General features: G+C 33.1%; 1 protein-coding gene across 17 annotated transcripts in view; it reads left to right on the top strand.

Annotated features, from left to right (window-relative positions):
* LOC141453273 (uncharacterized) overlaps positions 1–15110 on the top strand; it is a 234731-nt gene that overhangs the window by 92327 nt on the left and 127294 nt on the right. For 3 of the 17 annotated variants that reach the window (XM_074126278.1, XM_074126285.1, XM_074126281.1), the window contains 3 exons: positions 8114–8202; positions 12012–12188; positions 13685–14217. The exons of 8 other annotated variants lie outside the window; for them this stretch is intronic. The gene's annotated coding sequence lies outside the window, so the exon portion shown is untranslated. Of the gene's footprint in view, positions 1–8113; positions 8216–12011; positions 12189–13684; positions 14218–15110 lie in introns of all 17 variants that reach the window. 6 more of the 17 variants (XM_074126279.1, XM_074126286.1, XM_074126280.1 and 3 more) reach the window with 5 other exon arrangements.

The raw sequence follows: 15110 nt of genomic DNA on the forward strand, positions 1-15110 counted from the left end.
ATATGTGTTTAGACCTTCGCTAACGTCTGATTTGGGGCCAATAAAGAGAAGAGTTGTGCCTTATTTGACAAACTCATCTATGAACTAGTCATTTTAGCAGTGCTTAATACATCAAAGGCAAGACAGTAGCCTTTCAGGCGGCTTCATTGATTATTATCGGCACTCAGATGCAATAAAGAGGCACTGTAGAGATACGTCTGTGAACGCTGTGATAAAATTTCCTCGTTAGCTGTTAATTGCGTTACAAAATTTCGCTTCTCTATTATATGATAAAAGAATCGTGAGGTAATTAAAATTATTTGAAAAGCTATCAACTATAATTTAATTATTTGGAATAGCCAATTAGCATTGAACGTGAGAGATTTGGGAACATTATTCTGTCACTTTGATGTTGATTGCATTGACAATTGGTAAATCGATTATGTAGTGTGCAATTAGGACTTATGAGGTGGTGATTTTTTTGGTTTTACTCATCTTAAAAAAAGTACAAACAATGCAAAGTTAGAAAGGGAAACAGTAAGCTCTTCCACAGTCAATCTAAACCACCAAACTTCCAAGACCCTAATCTCCTCACACCTTAAACAATCGTCATTAGATCGATGGGTTGTTTTCTCCCAATTTGTTCTGGTATTTAAACCATATGTTCAATGCGGAACCAAGAATGGTGCCCAGAGATTCCCACAGTATCTCAACAATTCTGGACGAATTCCATCAACATTTTGGACTGTCGATTCCCCGCCGAGCTTATGACAGTGTATGTGTGCGCGTTGGAATACTACGTGATCGAGTCAGTGTGATCCCATTTGGAGAAGGTTGAAAGATGATGGCTGTGAGGATGTTCTCGCTTAGAAAGGTAACATGCTAGTAGCGGGTTCGGGATTGATAAGGAGGAGATTTGGCCAATCTATTCTCCTCTGTGTTACCCAAAATTCCCACAAGTCTAGAAGAATTTTAATTGTAGTAGCTAGCTCTTTCAGTCTCAGAACCTTCCAACACCTATCCTGGAGGTAAAAAACAAAAACAAAAAAACAGGAGTTCAGGCCTTCAACGCAGCCTGATTATCCCAACAGATGCTAAAAGCTTTTTGCAGCGGGTTGGCTTATCCGAAACTCTGATTCAACTGAGAAACTTTAGTGGATAACACAATTAAGTGTGTCACTATTGAAGACAGAAGATCCTTTGTGGCTACCCTATATTGAAGGTTATAACCCTGGAAGTTTGAAGCAAGTTGGCCTATTCCAATTGTCGGAAACACAGTAAGAGATAGCCGTGCAAGTGATTCATACCGGATTGTTTTTAGCTCAGAAGTTATTATGCTTAATACAATTATGTGTTTAAATATTTTAGCTATATCTTTGATTAGCTAAGGTTAAAAGGATATTTCTGGAAGCATAATTCTGCTGTTCAATTTGGATTCAAATTGAACAGGAGCGTTCAGCTCAGTTTACACAGTTTCTATTACCCTCTCACTTGTGTGGGTCTCTTCCAAATGGGATCACACTGACTCAATCACATAGTATTCCAACGCACACATACACTGTCACTTATGTAAACTAAATGAAATTTTCAAGCATACATAACGGTCGGCCGTACGGTTCAGTTAATGTTCTGCAAAGTTAAGGTTGATAGCAATCACTAAGTGGGTCGGACTGATACTGGCTCTAGTTGGATTTGGAAACGATGGGTGGAGGTGGTACTATCCTACCCGGCTTAATGGTGTCCCTAACACTTTCCGCAATCTCCTAACATTTCTCGTCTAAATGTTGAATACAGATTCACGACCGGCGACTGCTTATCCCGTGGCACCAGCTGGATAACACTTAATAAAAAAGCAATTTCAAACTCTTTCCTCTTCCTAATAATAATGGACAACACTATAAGTAGGAGAAAAGAGAATCTGGCTGAATCGCAGGATTTTCACCATTTGTCTTGTTAAAGTTTGTACATAATGAAAATAAATTGTTTAAAAAGTGTAGAGTTAGATAATTATAGAAATTTATTTATTTTTTAATCTTGTAATAAAATATTTTATCTGTCTTTTAAGTTTAAATTTCATTCACTCATGATTGAAAACAGTTTCAATCATTGTTCTACTCTACGCTTAATTATTAAGTTTTCATATTTACTTGGGTAACACAAGCGCTCCAAATTAAATTGAGTGCATAACTAAATAAATACAATTGTAATCGTAATTTATCCACATTATTTAAGTATTACAGAAATTTTGATTGCCCCTGCTTTGGAATTAAAGATATATCTACTTTTATTCTGGCTAGCAACAGATCATGGATCTGCTCTTCGTAGTGGTGAATTTTTTTTATAAAAAAAAACTTCTCAAATTAAATAAATTGTAGAAAACTACCTTCTTTATTAATGCGCTAGATATTGTGCTGAATTGCTTGATAATTTTCCTTAATACTTATTGTTATAGTAAAATTAGGCCAACCAGTCAACAGGCAAGTTACCATTGCTAGTTACAGAAATAATTGGGTTTACACTAAACATAAATAAAAAATAAGGATTTTTCTTTGTAATTTGTTTCTAAATTTCGTAGTTAATTCAATATTCTATTTCTAGGCTAACTTTCCTCTGATTAACCAATTAGTAGAAGTATTAAGCATTTATCTTCTAAATTATTTAAACGATTGCAGAAAAAAAAAGAATATCCTTTTCTAGAGAAAAGTGTATTTATTCTCTCTTGTTCAATAAGTAAGTCTTTAATTTAACCGAATAATACCAAAAAATTATTCATTTACTGGTAGCGACTAAATTAGTACCGATTTCTGCTTACACTCCGGTGTGAGTTCATTAAAATTTAGACTAGGTTGTCTTTAACGAGAGAAATATCCGAAGAAAAGCCGTGCGCAGAAAAGGCTCCTTTTGCTAATTATCCAAGATATTGACGCGCCTTTAAAAAAATAAAGTGAATAATTCTGTAATAATTTGAATTAACTTTTGCTGTTTACATATTCATGTTAAAAAAGTTATTGATTAGAGAGGAATGAATTAATTGGAAAATAATCAATTTAACTTCTTTTAGACTGAGTAATTAATTCAGTTAATGATTCTCTTTATAATCTTTTATGAGAAATATCCCTTTTCTCTCATATTTTATCTTTGGCCCATGGCCGTTTAAAACACTATCTTTCTAAAAAGTGTTTTTTTTTTGAAAATTCAATGAATATCTTCTTATTTTAGTAAAACAAAAACCATTTATTAAAGTAAGATGGTATTATTTCAATCTGAAAATAAAATCATTAAATGAATGAATTTTTAATGAAACATAATAATTAATGTTCTAAAACAGGGCTAGTATTAGTAAGTCTGAATATTCCATTATGAGCGAGAGAACGAGATTGGTATTGTAATGTTAAGGATGACGGTGCGGTGCTGCAACCGAGCATAATTGGAAACAAAATCTAATTGACAAATGGAACTGCCGGAGAGAACCAGATAAATGTAGAGAAATCTCCTAGGCGCTGGGAGGAGGAAATGTTTCAGCGGAACCCAAGCATGGCTCCTCTAATTGACGGTCACTCACTTCCACTTTAAGTAATTAACACTAACTTCTAGAGCACCTTATCCTAATTTGGAAAGGAAAAGACCTTATTTTAATGACCGTTCTAAAACATAATTTTGCAATAGTTTATTTTCTATCCACAAAATCAAGAAAAAGGAGCGGATTTTCTGTAAGGATTCATTATTCATTACAAATCTTTAGTTTGGACATTCATCAGTTGTATCATACTTAATTTTCATTTATTGTTCTTATTTACTTCAGATCATTTTGTTTTAAATAATTCAATGGAACCTTCGAAACCTGTTTTTATTATTTACAAGCCATCTACAATCTGTTTTATTTCTATTCCCTTCAATTCTCTTTCGTTAGCAGCAAAAAGATTCACCTTGACAGTCGCTTTCCAAATACTTTCCTGAGAAGAGTACGGGCTTTCAGCCCATCTTAACTTAAAGCCTGCTTCTCAACACTGCTTCTGGGATTTCGGCCTACTACTTTCTTGCTCAATGTATAGTCCAGCGAAGTCTGTTAGACTGTTATTTAATTGAACGAAAATGTACAATAACTTTCTCTCGACATACGGCTTTTAGTTCATCTGTATTTAGAAATACAATAGGAGGAGCTCGCCATTTCTTCTTTCATTCAGTGGCGTAAGCCAGGATTGACCGATTCAGCGGAATATCCTTCCTTCTAAATGAATTTGAAAGAATTTGAAATCAAAACGGACATACCAAAGTTTGAAATGCTTTTCTGAGATTAATTAAATTAAATTTCGAAATTTTCGGAAGGAAAAAATGGAACATTTACTTTTTCCTGGATGAGTACCTCTACGGGTTTCTCATTCTAACAACATTAACAATATTTAAAACCCGTAACACTTTATATTACTCTTGGGGCATGCAGAGGTAGCTGATGTATACAACTACGTATTTCTTCGGCCTAAACTTTCAGATTGGAGTAGCGTGCCCACATGGGTTCCAGGAGGTCGGCTGTGGTTGTGGTTGTCGCATGGTCCCTCCTTTTACACCAATAAAAAAAAATAACCTTTTCTTTTTTAATTTTAATTATAAAAAAAGCTGACAAAAATTTTTTGTCTACTTTAATCAGAAAGTAATTAACCCCGGCTAAGTTAGCCTCTTATCCGGCACTTTATCTTGCTGGGCCAACAGTTTTTAGCAACGTGAATGTTTGGACAAAACTAAATGCAAGAAAACAAAAACGAAAGAAAAATTAATGATAGTTTTACAGAAAATTTTCTCATTTCTGTTCCTGAAGTAAAGTAATATTTCTGTTATCTGTCGGCCTAATTTGTTACCTAAATATTTAACTTGTTTTTAACCTGTTTGCATAAAAAATAAATAAATGTGGTTAATTAGTTCTAGATTTATTTTGCTTGTTAAACATCATTTAAAATGTTAACAGATTTGGGTCCTTTTTGAGATAAAAAAAAGGTCTTGCTCTTGCTTTTCTTCTAGCAAGCCTTCGAAAGTAACTAGGAACTATTTTAAGGAATACGTTTGAGAGTGTACCTGTTGTGGCAACTGGAGAAGCGACCCTTTAAGAGGGAGGAGCCAATTCTGTTTATCTGTCCTATCTTGAATGTTGCTGCACAATTCAATCACAAAGACTAAACCATAGAGAAGAGAAGAGTTCGCGTTACTGCTAGAATAGGATAAGTTGCTAGAATTTTTACTACGGCGTTACCATTTATGTAAGACACCTCTGCGAACGAAACTTATTACAATAGCTTGCTATTTTTGTTACCTATCGCTAGAGACTATAGATCCCTTGTTGTTTATTACTTATATTTCAGACGTGAAATGATTCAAGGAATAGATAATTATTTTTATTAGATCATTTTTGTGAAAGAAATAGTGTAATTATACTATGGTTCGAACTATTTCATGCGATAATCCAATGTGGTTTTAATAACAGTGATGTGAAAATAAGTAAATGAAGTCTTTATTTGAAGCTAAACATTCACTACATTGTTGTAAAACACATGACACATAACATAATCTGACATGCATAGTTCAACAAGCTTCTTAATTCAGCTTTAAGCCCCGTCTCTAGAGGTTACTCTTTTATCTGGTAAAGCTCTACACCGCTATTCGCCAAACAATGTCTTACCATATTTTACATTCTACTTCAAGTAAAAGATTTCATCCAGCTAACTATCTTGTTATCATATAAAATATTCTATACATTATCATCCTGCGATTCTAAATCACACTAAAGTAATTCAGAGGCGTCACCTTGGCCTCTGTAATTTGTAATTTTCCAAGTGGCATCTATGTCATTTAGTACTATCATCTATATCTTCTTGTAGAATCTTTCTTTTTCCTCACAGTCAAGTATAAACTCAAACCAAGATAATCTTGATTTTACTTACTTTCTATTCGGTTATAAAAGTTACACCAAGAAGTGGGGTTCAATAAATTAGAAGTGCATTCTAGTATAAGACCGATTAGATTGGCAATGCTGGATAATATCAACTTAAGTTTGCATACATTGCAAGCTTGTTAAATTTCTACTCACCAGTTTTGGTTTTTTATTTACGTCTGCAGGAAAGTAACTTTAAACATTTATTACAGTAGAGAATGAATATTTTTATATGTAATTGATATATAGTGAAATATTAATTTTGTGATTAGTGTTTGGCTGGATGGTATTGAAAACTCCTAGTTTTCTCTACATGCTAAACGATTTGGGCATGGTGTGTCCTGATCAGTAATACCCCTGTACATCAGCCACTCATGAGCACACTCCATGCCAAAACGTTTGACATGTAGAGAAAACTAGGAGTTTTCAACACCACTCATCCATACAGATTTCAGAGCATTAAAGTAAGTGTAGAAGTTAAATATTAATTGGATAAACGTCAAAAAGTTCGTGCTGCCATTAGATTTACTTTTCCTGTGAGCTCCTACTGTTCTCAAAAATTCTTATTCTAGTGTTAATGTACAAGGAAGCGAATTAGTGTAACAGTAGCATCTGTACTTACTCATTTTTCATATATGTTGTTAAACAAAAAAAATCAGTTAATCTCTCTTCAAAAATATTTTCTAAAATAAGTTACAAAAAAATTAGAGGGGAAAAAATAAGATGAGATTGGAAGATGTGTACTAGAGTTATTCTTCAGCATGGCCGAGTGGAAAATCGGTGCCATAGACAAGAAGTGGGTGGCCGCGCACATCTACTTGCAATTCAATTTTAGTCCTATTTACGTTATATACAAACACATCGCCTATAGGGTCTTCTTCTGGCCGCTCTTCTTTTGTTTATTGCAACATTAAAATACTGTTTAGCTTGTAACAATTTTCCTTGCTTTATTTTTTCTTTTTTATAATATTCTTGTATCAAGTGTTTTTAAAATTTTTAATATTTTAAACATAAAAATTTATGTCCTAGAGCTGTTGAAGTGAAGTTATTATAAAAGACAAGCTACTCCATTGTCCTCCTACACTCTCCTGGTCACTAATTCCCCCCGCCCCCCAAAACTCTTTTAACAAACTGATGCAAGGCAAGTCGAGAGATTTCAGAGAGAGGCAAAAATTAAAAATTTACTGACCCGAATAAATATGTTCTTCAGTTGAGTGTGTGTGCTTTTATTTACATTAAAAATAGAATAAAAATGAAAATCTAGTGAGGACACTCACACGACATTCTCTTACTAAGATCCTAGAGTTTCTAACTAATTAAATTTTCTTCCTAACTCCAATTTTTGAATTTATTATCTTCTTAAAACAATGAAATAAAGCTTTATTTCACCCGACCCCTGTTCTTGCTCTAAAAAAGTTTTTTCTTTCCCCCTAGAAAATAATTAAAGTAAAACTTTTACATCTATGTGTGTATGCAATTTATCTATGAAATTTTGAGAAAATTGTTGGAGCAATTTACAAAAATATAGAAAAATATCTTCTGTAAAAAATAACTCTCGGTTTGGAGATTTCGGACGCTAAATGTCCATCTGGTTCCATGCTTTCCGCAAGTTTCCACTTTTGAGCTGCAATTATCACACAAACCAACATCATTGAAGGTTTAATATGTTATTGTATTTATAATAATTTTTTTTTTTGAATCAGGAAACTTTAAACTGGATGATTCCACTGAAAACTAGTAATCGAAAAATTGTCACAAAATTAGTCCTCAAACTCCTCACGAACTCATCTTAACCCTTTCTGGTCTAAATTATTATACAGAAAAAATGCAGAAAAAATGTAAAAATCACGACTAGTGTTGCCTTAACAGTCATGAAAAATAAAACTAAAATGATGCCAATTGTATAATTTGGTCAAAATTAAGCATGAAATAATATATTTTAAGCTAGTGACGCATCATTGAGCTGGAAAGGGTGTTAAAGTATTTTCTTTATTGGTAGAATAATAGAAAGTAAAAACCGTACATAGAATGGGATGTATGTGGTTTGGATCGGATGGTTTTGTGTATTATATTACATAAAAGTAATTAAAGTATTGTTTTATAAAAATATTTAGTAACTGTAGTGTAGCACTTATGCAAGTGTAATTCTACTACGGAATTTTCAATAAAATTTGAATTAAGTAATAAAATTTGTTGTACTTTCTTATGTTTGAGGTAAGAAGAGGAAGTTTTGGTTCCAGTATTGTGTCAAATTTTCCATTTTGATTTGTCAAAGAAAAAACATGCTATGCGGCGGTCTCAAGGTAAAAAAAAGTGGTATGTGTGTGTACGAAATATCTCAAAAAAACAAAAAAAGCTTTCACTTTTGCATACTCTCTGTCTTAACATAGTTTTTAAAGTCTCTCAAATTTCCAAGAAGGCTAAGTAACTCTTTTTTCGGGCTAAGATGATGCACTACGACTTTACAAGATCTATTGTGGCATCCTTATTGGTGCAAAGCGAAACCCCACCTCTCTCTCCAATTCAACATGTCGGAGAAATATTAGAGTATTCTAGGGTAGAGTGCACCACTTTTGTAACCTCAAGTTCTCAAGTGTTTAAACCATCCTTAGATAATAGCGTCCAGCCTGTCATTCTTCCATCTCTTCTTTTTCATCTCCATCTTTCTTTCTCCTATCTCCCGACAGTATCTGCAGGTACTATCATACTCCAGGTTCTTCTTCGTCAGGTGCCAACCGAGACCGAAAGTGGCCGATGAGGCAATCCGTCAGATTACTAAATTCATCCTAAACTCATATCGTGGCACGCCTCAAATCAGTCTCGATTATAGTCGGTCCTTTACAGATCTATGGCCTGCCTCACTCCTAGAAGTATTTCTTTATTGAGAAAAATGTGTTATTTTTTTTGTTCCTTACTCAATTACTTGACATATCGAACGTGCGAATTATCCATGATTTTCTCGAAACATTTCGGCTCATTTCTGTTTATTAAAACTTATCTGCATAAAAACTATTTTTTTTTCAAGTTATTTTTATATAGTGCTAAAACAATTCATTTTAGTTGTTTTTTATTAGGATAAAAAAAGCTACTGGCCTAGAGCAGGTTAGGCGATGTTTTCTGTGACCCCTTTTTATTTTTTCCTCTTATTCCTCTTCTACAATTTCCTCGTATCTTTTGTCAATATCACTTCTGACAACTTTCAGTTTTTCTCATATTGTTAAGGGAGTTGCTTTTTCTCTTCCTATGCAAGGCGTATCAGTTTTGTTTGATGTTCTTTTCTACAAAATTTATTTTAAAGAATACATCTGGGACAATTGCAATATTATTGTTATGTATTGGGACACAGGAAGAGTTCTTACCTCCGAGGTACTGCGGCCAGAGTTACAAGTCCCTTGAAAGGTCTAGTGGATCAAACCTCCCCTCCTTACCCGTACATAAAATATTGTGAATTGTAGTTCTAACTTCTTTTTCTATAAAGGGAATAAAAATACAAGAGACTAAAGCACCTACTTTAGTTAACATTTTTTGTGACTTTTTCGTTAAATTTAATGACTATTTTTAATAATGAAGCCTGAAACCTCAAAGCTTTGTAAATAATTCTTAAACTGTAATTAAAAGTATTTTAATTTAATAAAATTTTTAAGCTTCCATTCTTTAAGAGGTACAAAGTTTTACCTAATAGTAGTTTTTATGACATGATCTTCTCACGCCGCAGCCTTGCGATTGCATAGCCGGTGAACAGGGAGGCCTCATTTCTTTCACTTGAAGTCACAATTTACACTAGGGCCTTTGGTTAATCATGTCTGCTCTTTGAGGAAAAGAGGCTTGTTGACGTCCCCTTATAGTTCTAGTAAGAAAACTTTTAAAGTTCCAGGGTTTCTCTTTGTTTTACATACTGTACAAATTTTATGATTTGCTCCTTTGGTTAAATAGTGATATAGGAATATAACTAGTAAACTTTAGTAAAAAAAAGTAAACTATTCTGAGAAGAAATTTCAAGAACAATTGGCAGGTATATAGGGATAAATAATGCACTAAGTTTTTTGAAAATCATTAGAGCCATCGTTGAAAACAATGCTAAAAACTGAAGAATCCATTAGGTGTAGTTTTCCTTTCAATGGAAGTAATCAGTAAGCTTTGGCGTATTCCCAAGAAGCAAACTCATGCTCATACATCTATGGAAACTACGCGCCAAAACTTTTTTATACAGAGTTTCTCAGTATTAGTATTTCCGGTGAAAGCTAAATTTGGGAAATGAATTTGGACGCGATCGCAATACTTTCTCTTCTAAGAATAAGTCAAATTTCGAAAAATTTATGCTACATGTAATGCAGTATAAAAAGTAAATAAATACAGTAAAAAGTGGTGTTACGCCAGTAGTTTTGAGACACCCTTAGTGGAAATGTAAATATTGAGAAATACAAGAGGGTTTGGCCGTTTTTTCGGCCAAGAATTTTAAGCCCTGGTTATATACACCAACTAGAGTGCGTTTATAAATTTAACAGATCTAGATTTACAATATGCCGGCTCGTATATGTTGCAGGCTTAAGATTTGGCACTGTTCAGTGCAGCTCTGGTTAACTTGGCTCACATGTGTAGAGAATAAGCTCCCAAATCTACTAGTCGTTATTTATTTGTATTTATTGTATAAACGTTGACAAGAAAATAAATGGATGGGAGGGTTATCCGCCTAACTTTATTGTTAAATTGTTTTGAATAAATACGTTGTTTTTTGTTTATAAAATTTATTTAATGGGCGCCTTTTTACTTAATGAAAGTTTTGGCTTGTGTACAAATCCCCTCTTTCACAGTTTTAGATAGATTTGCTAAACATTCTTGAACGGATAGCATTGCTAACAAATTTAAAAAGGAGTTTCCCTTGGAAATAAGTGTTTTAAGGTCTTCAAAGTAATGAATTACAGTTTTCCTGAAACACTTTTGTGAGGTCAGCTGCTTGTGGGTATTAGTAGATTAATTAAAAAACAAAACAAAGGAAACTCGTCACTTTAAGATCTGAAGTTAAGATCAACATTTGATGAGGTGGTTTTTCGTCTTTTAAAATTTTCTAGATAAGTGATCCTAAGAATTTTTTTAAACTCCTTACTATCCTTAATTCACATACCTTGTGAAACCTAATTTATAATTGAAATTTCTAAGTACAAAGTTCGCAAAGCTTCCGACAACACTACACATCACCGAACAGTGAATATTAGAAATCCTGCCATAGAAGAGAAACTCTATGAGCAGCCAGTTGTTCGCGAACCTATTACTTGCACGTTCTGTAAAACTGTATTTCTTTTTGCTCTACAAAATGAAATTTCGGGAAAAATTGATCTAATTTTGATTTGTGAGAGGTAGATTATCAAACTGCTTGTGGCTTTCCCGCTTTAACTCAGGCTTTCTTATCTACATAATAGAGATAAGTAGTTGATAAAAGTTATTCGAAAACGCGTAGTACGGGACATATGTCCGCTCACCCGAGCCGGGACGGTTCTGAATAAGTACTTTCGGTGGCTGACAATTCAAAAATTGCAGTTCTATATGCCGCTCTACTTTCTCAAGCAACCGTTTGAAGAGTGTGGCACACAAAAGATGCAAAAGAGACCTTTAAAAATGGTAATAAACGTGAAGAGCTGTTAATAAAGTGACCTGAACAATTAGATGCTATTAGTCTTTCTGTTTCTAGTTAGAGTTAATTGTTTTACGTAATTGTTTTCTTTGTTTTAATTTGTCTACTTTACTAGGTAGATCAATACAACAGTAGTTGAAATATTGTTGTATTCTGTTCCATGAAAATATATTTTCTTTGAAAATTTTCCACAATACTATGTTCTAATCTCAAGACTTTAAAGTTGCTCGGTTTGTGAGGCTACGATTGGTTTTAATTAAGGAAAGTACTGCAATTCAGACATTAGTCCAAATGAGTTTTAAATCCATGCTGGGAATTGAGTTAATTTCCTGGTAGGAATTAAAATCTTTGCAGTTCAAACTTTCCACACTTAATGCCAAAAGTTTTGGATGCTTTAAAGAAATAAAAACTATGAGTGAATTTGGTATCACTGGCTTCATTTTATAATTTCTGTTAATTTCATACATTGTTTTTCTTTTATAGTTTACAATGACAACTTATCAGAATGGACCCTAGCCTAGTCCGAGTCAAGAACTGTCAGTAACTTCTGTCTTGACCGATAAAGATTGCTTGGATGGATGGATTTGAATTCGCATGCTAGTTCGAAGTACCTCCTCCTAAGTCCTCATGCAAAGGGCTGTCCTTCGTAGTAGCCACCTGGTGAGAGTCATTTATCGTCTAGCAGGACTCTTACGTTGATCTAAAAATCATAACAAAAAACTGAATTGAAAGATTTTTATATATATATATACGTATAATTATTATTCAAGATTTGCGTAACTACATTAATAAAAAATTTATAAATAAATAATTTATTTACAATAGAATAAGATAAACGCCTTACAATATAACAATTCGTAGTTTATAATTTATTGCTCTAAAATCTGATATAATATTGTAACTTGGTGTTGTTAGAGTGGAAATTAGTTTGTAAAGTTCATGTAAATAGTTTGGTGGCTAGTCGGCATGCAGTTCCAGATGACACAGTAGAATACAAAACTATTCTTGTCCAAATTTTAACATAAATGAATTTTCCTGTACATTTTCCTTCTTAATGTGTTTTAATCTTAAATGCTCTTTATCTTAAATAGATATTTTCACTATATCTTATTAATTATAGATTCTCAAATTTATTATTGATATAACAATCCAATAGTTCTCTAAATTTAAATAAACTAATAATTAATTAAACAAATTAAGAAAGATGAGGATTTCTACCTTTTATTCCGAATTTGTAGTTCGATTTAGAATCAAGTTTCTTATTTGTCGATTGAAATTGTAAATTCTATTATTAATCAGGAATTTGGTTATCCTAATTGACATGCTAAAACCACTTCTACATCAGGAACTAAAATTATAATTATAATATTATAATTTTATAAATATTACACTTTGTCCAATAAAAATTTGCCTGAATCAACCTAACTAGCTTTACCATTTTACCTTAGTTCCAAACTATTCGCTTACAGCGTCAGCTTTTAATAGTGTCAAACTTTAATGAACTAGTTGTATTTTGCTTCTTATTAGATATAATATTTTTATTAGTTTGCAGTTTGATTTCTGTACCATGTTGTTTAAGATCTAATTGAAATTACCATTCACCACTGAAACTCACAATAATATGTTTTCACAGATGAAAACTCAGAGAAAGGTATATACACTAAAGTGAGTTGTAGCTTAGTTAACACGATACGTTAAACGGCTGGCAGTGTCAGCTGCCGAAAGGAGTCGTAAGATTTTTTTTACTGAATAAATTTACCGCAATGTAAAATAAGTACTTGGGGGGCATAATTCTTCTTCAGGCATCTACACTGGAGACATGTTCGATTGTAGATTTCTTTGCTACTGTTATTTGCGTCTTAAGGGCAGTCTAGCGAACCATGCACTTGCTAGTCCATACTAGCATACTGAATCCCATGATTCAGTCAAATTCACTCCTGATGCATATATGATTTCTTCAACCCAGCCTGTTCCGCCGTCCACTAACCTTGAGCACCTTGCAGTGCACCACCTCAATATTCTTTTGAACTTATTACCAGAATACTTCTTAGCTTTGAGGTTTCCGCTTCTGTACGATCCCAACAGACACATAAAAATGAATATTCAAAGTTTTCTCGTAAGAATTTTAAAATTTATCGCTCGAATATCTGTTGCAGGACATTGGAATTAGAAACAGAAATTAAGAAATGCATCATAAAAAAAAGAAGAAAATATCGAAAAGTCATCAATAATTTCAAAATAAAGCGATAAAGGGATGATACATCATTCACTGAGATAGTCAATTAAATCAGAATTTCATTGATGGTTGAAAATGTCTGTTACATTGACAAGTTAAAACGCTCCAGATAAACACAGATTCATCATTGCCAATCAAAAATAAATTCCATTTAGTGGACCTTATTTGGAATCAGAGAAACAGAAAAGTTCTGAGAACCACTGCTGCCTTATCTTGAATTGACACTTTGTGAATTAAAAAGTTTCTCAAATGGGAAGTATAACACTCAAATTCTTGAAGGAAGTTGAATCATGAAGGTGAAGATATATGAATTGGAGGAGAACGTCAGGACTCTCTCAACGATTTACTTGATGGAGAAAGCCAGCTGTAATCTTTAGCCACTGCTGCTAAAAGGCTTGTTAGAGGCGACTGACAATAATTCTAAAGACTTAAGATTTGGAACCTAAGATCTCGGTAAAAATTTGTCTCTAACATTTAAAAAATTTCCTTTATAGTCTTCTTCAAATATATAAAATTTATTAGGCTGATTTTTCCTATAGAATGTAGTTTAATTATGTCAAAGAAATGAACTATTGATTAACAGAGGAATTTAAGTAGACCTACCAAATTTGAAAGTAATAATTGGGAAAATGAATCATTGAATGATGGTACCTTTCATCCGTCAAAAATATGAAATTACTTAATATGATCTCAATAGATTTTTGCTTAAGTAAATGTGTGTATATTTTTTTTAATACAATGGGAAATATAAGTTGAAAATTATTTTTGGTGGACAAATAATTACTAAATTTCAATTAAATAATCAAAACGATTTGTTTTGTGCAAAATTTATCTAATTTGTAAACGAGTGCATATATCTAAGTGATTTACAAAAGCAAACTTAAAGAGCCGTGTGAATTTAATTTAAGTTAAAAGTTTGTTTGATTTAGTATTTGTGAGTTGTGGCTATTTCTATATATAATGCTGTACACTATGTATATTATCCTCTAGTGAATGTAATGAAGATTGTAAATACTTGGCCAGAAGAACTATTACGGTCGATTTGGGCGCTACATATATATATATAAGTAGTGAGAGTTAATGAGAAGCAGAGAGGGTGGTAAATAGTTGACATTATAACAGATTAAGGTCTTTCTTCTGTGAGGACACGACTGTCCCCCTTCCGTTCGACTACCTACACAGGCTTGGAGTTGCGGGCGGCAGACGAGGAAGCATCCAGTACTAGGCGTGCTTGCTAATCAGTCTTCACAAGTGATGATCCCGCACCCTTACTAAACTTCTAATTAATGCCCTTCGGGCTTCTTCTCCCTATTTACCTTCCCATCTCTCGCTTTGTTCCCAGCATC

Source organism: Rhodnius prolixus, unplaced genomic scaffold, assembly GCF_049639745.1.
Source record: "Rhodnius prolixus isolate KJV_2025 unplaced genomic scaffold, Rpr scaffold_3, whole genome shotgun sequence".
NCBI lineage: Eukaryota > Metazoa > Arthropoda > Insecta > Hemiptera > Reduviidae > Rhodnius > Rhodnius prolixus.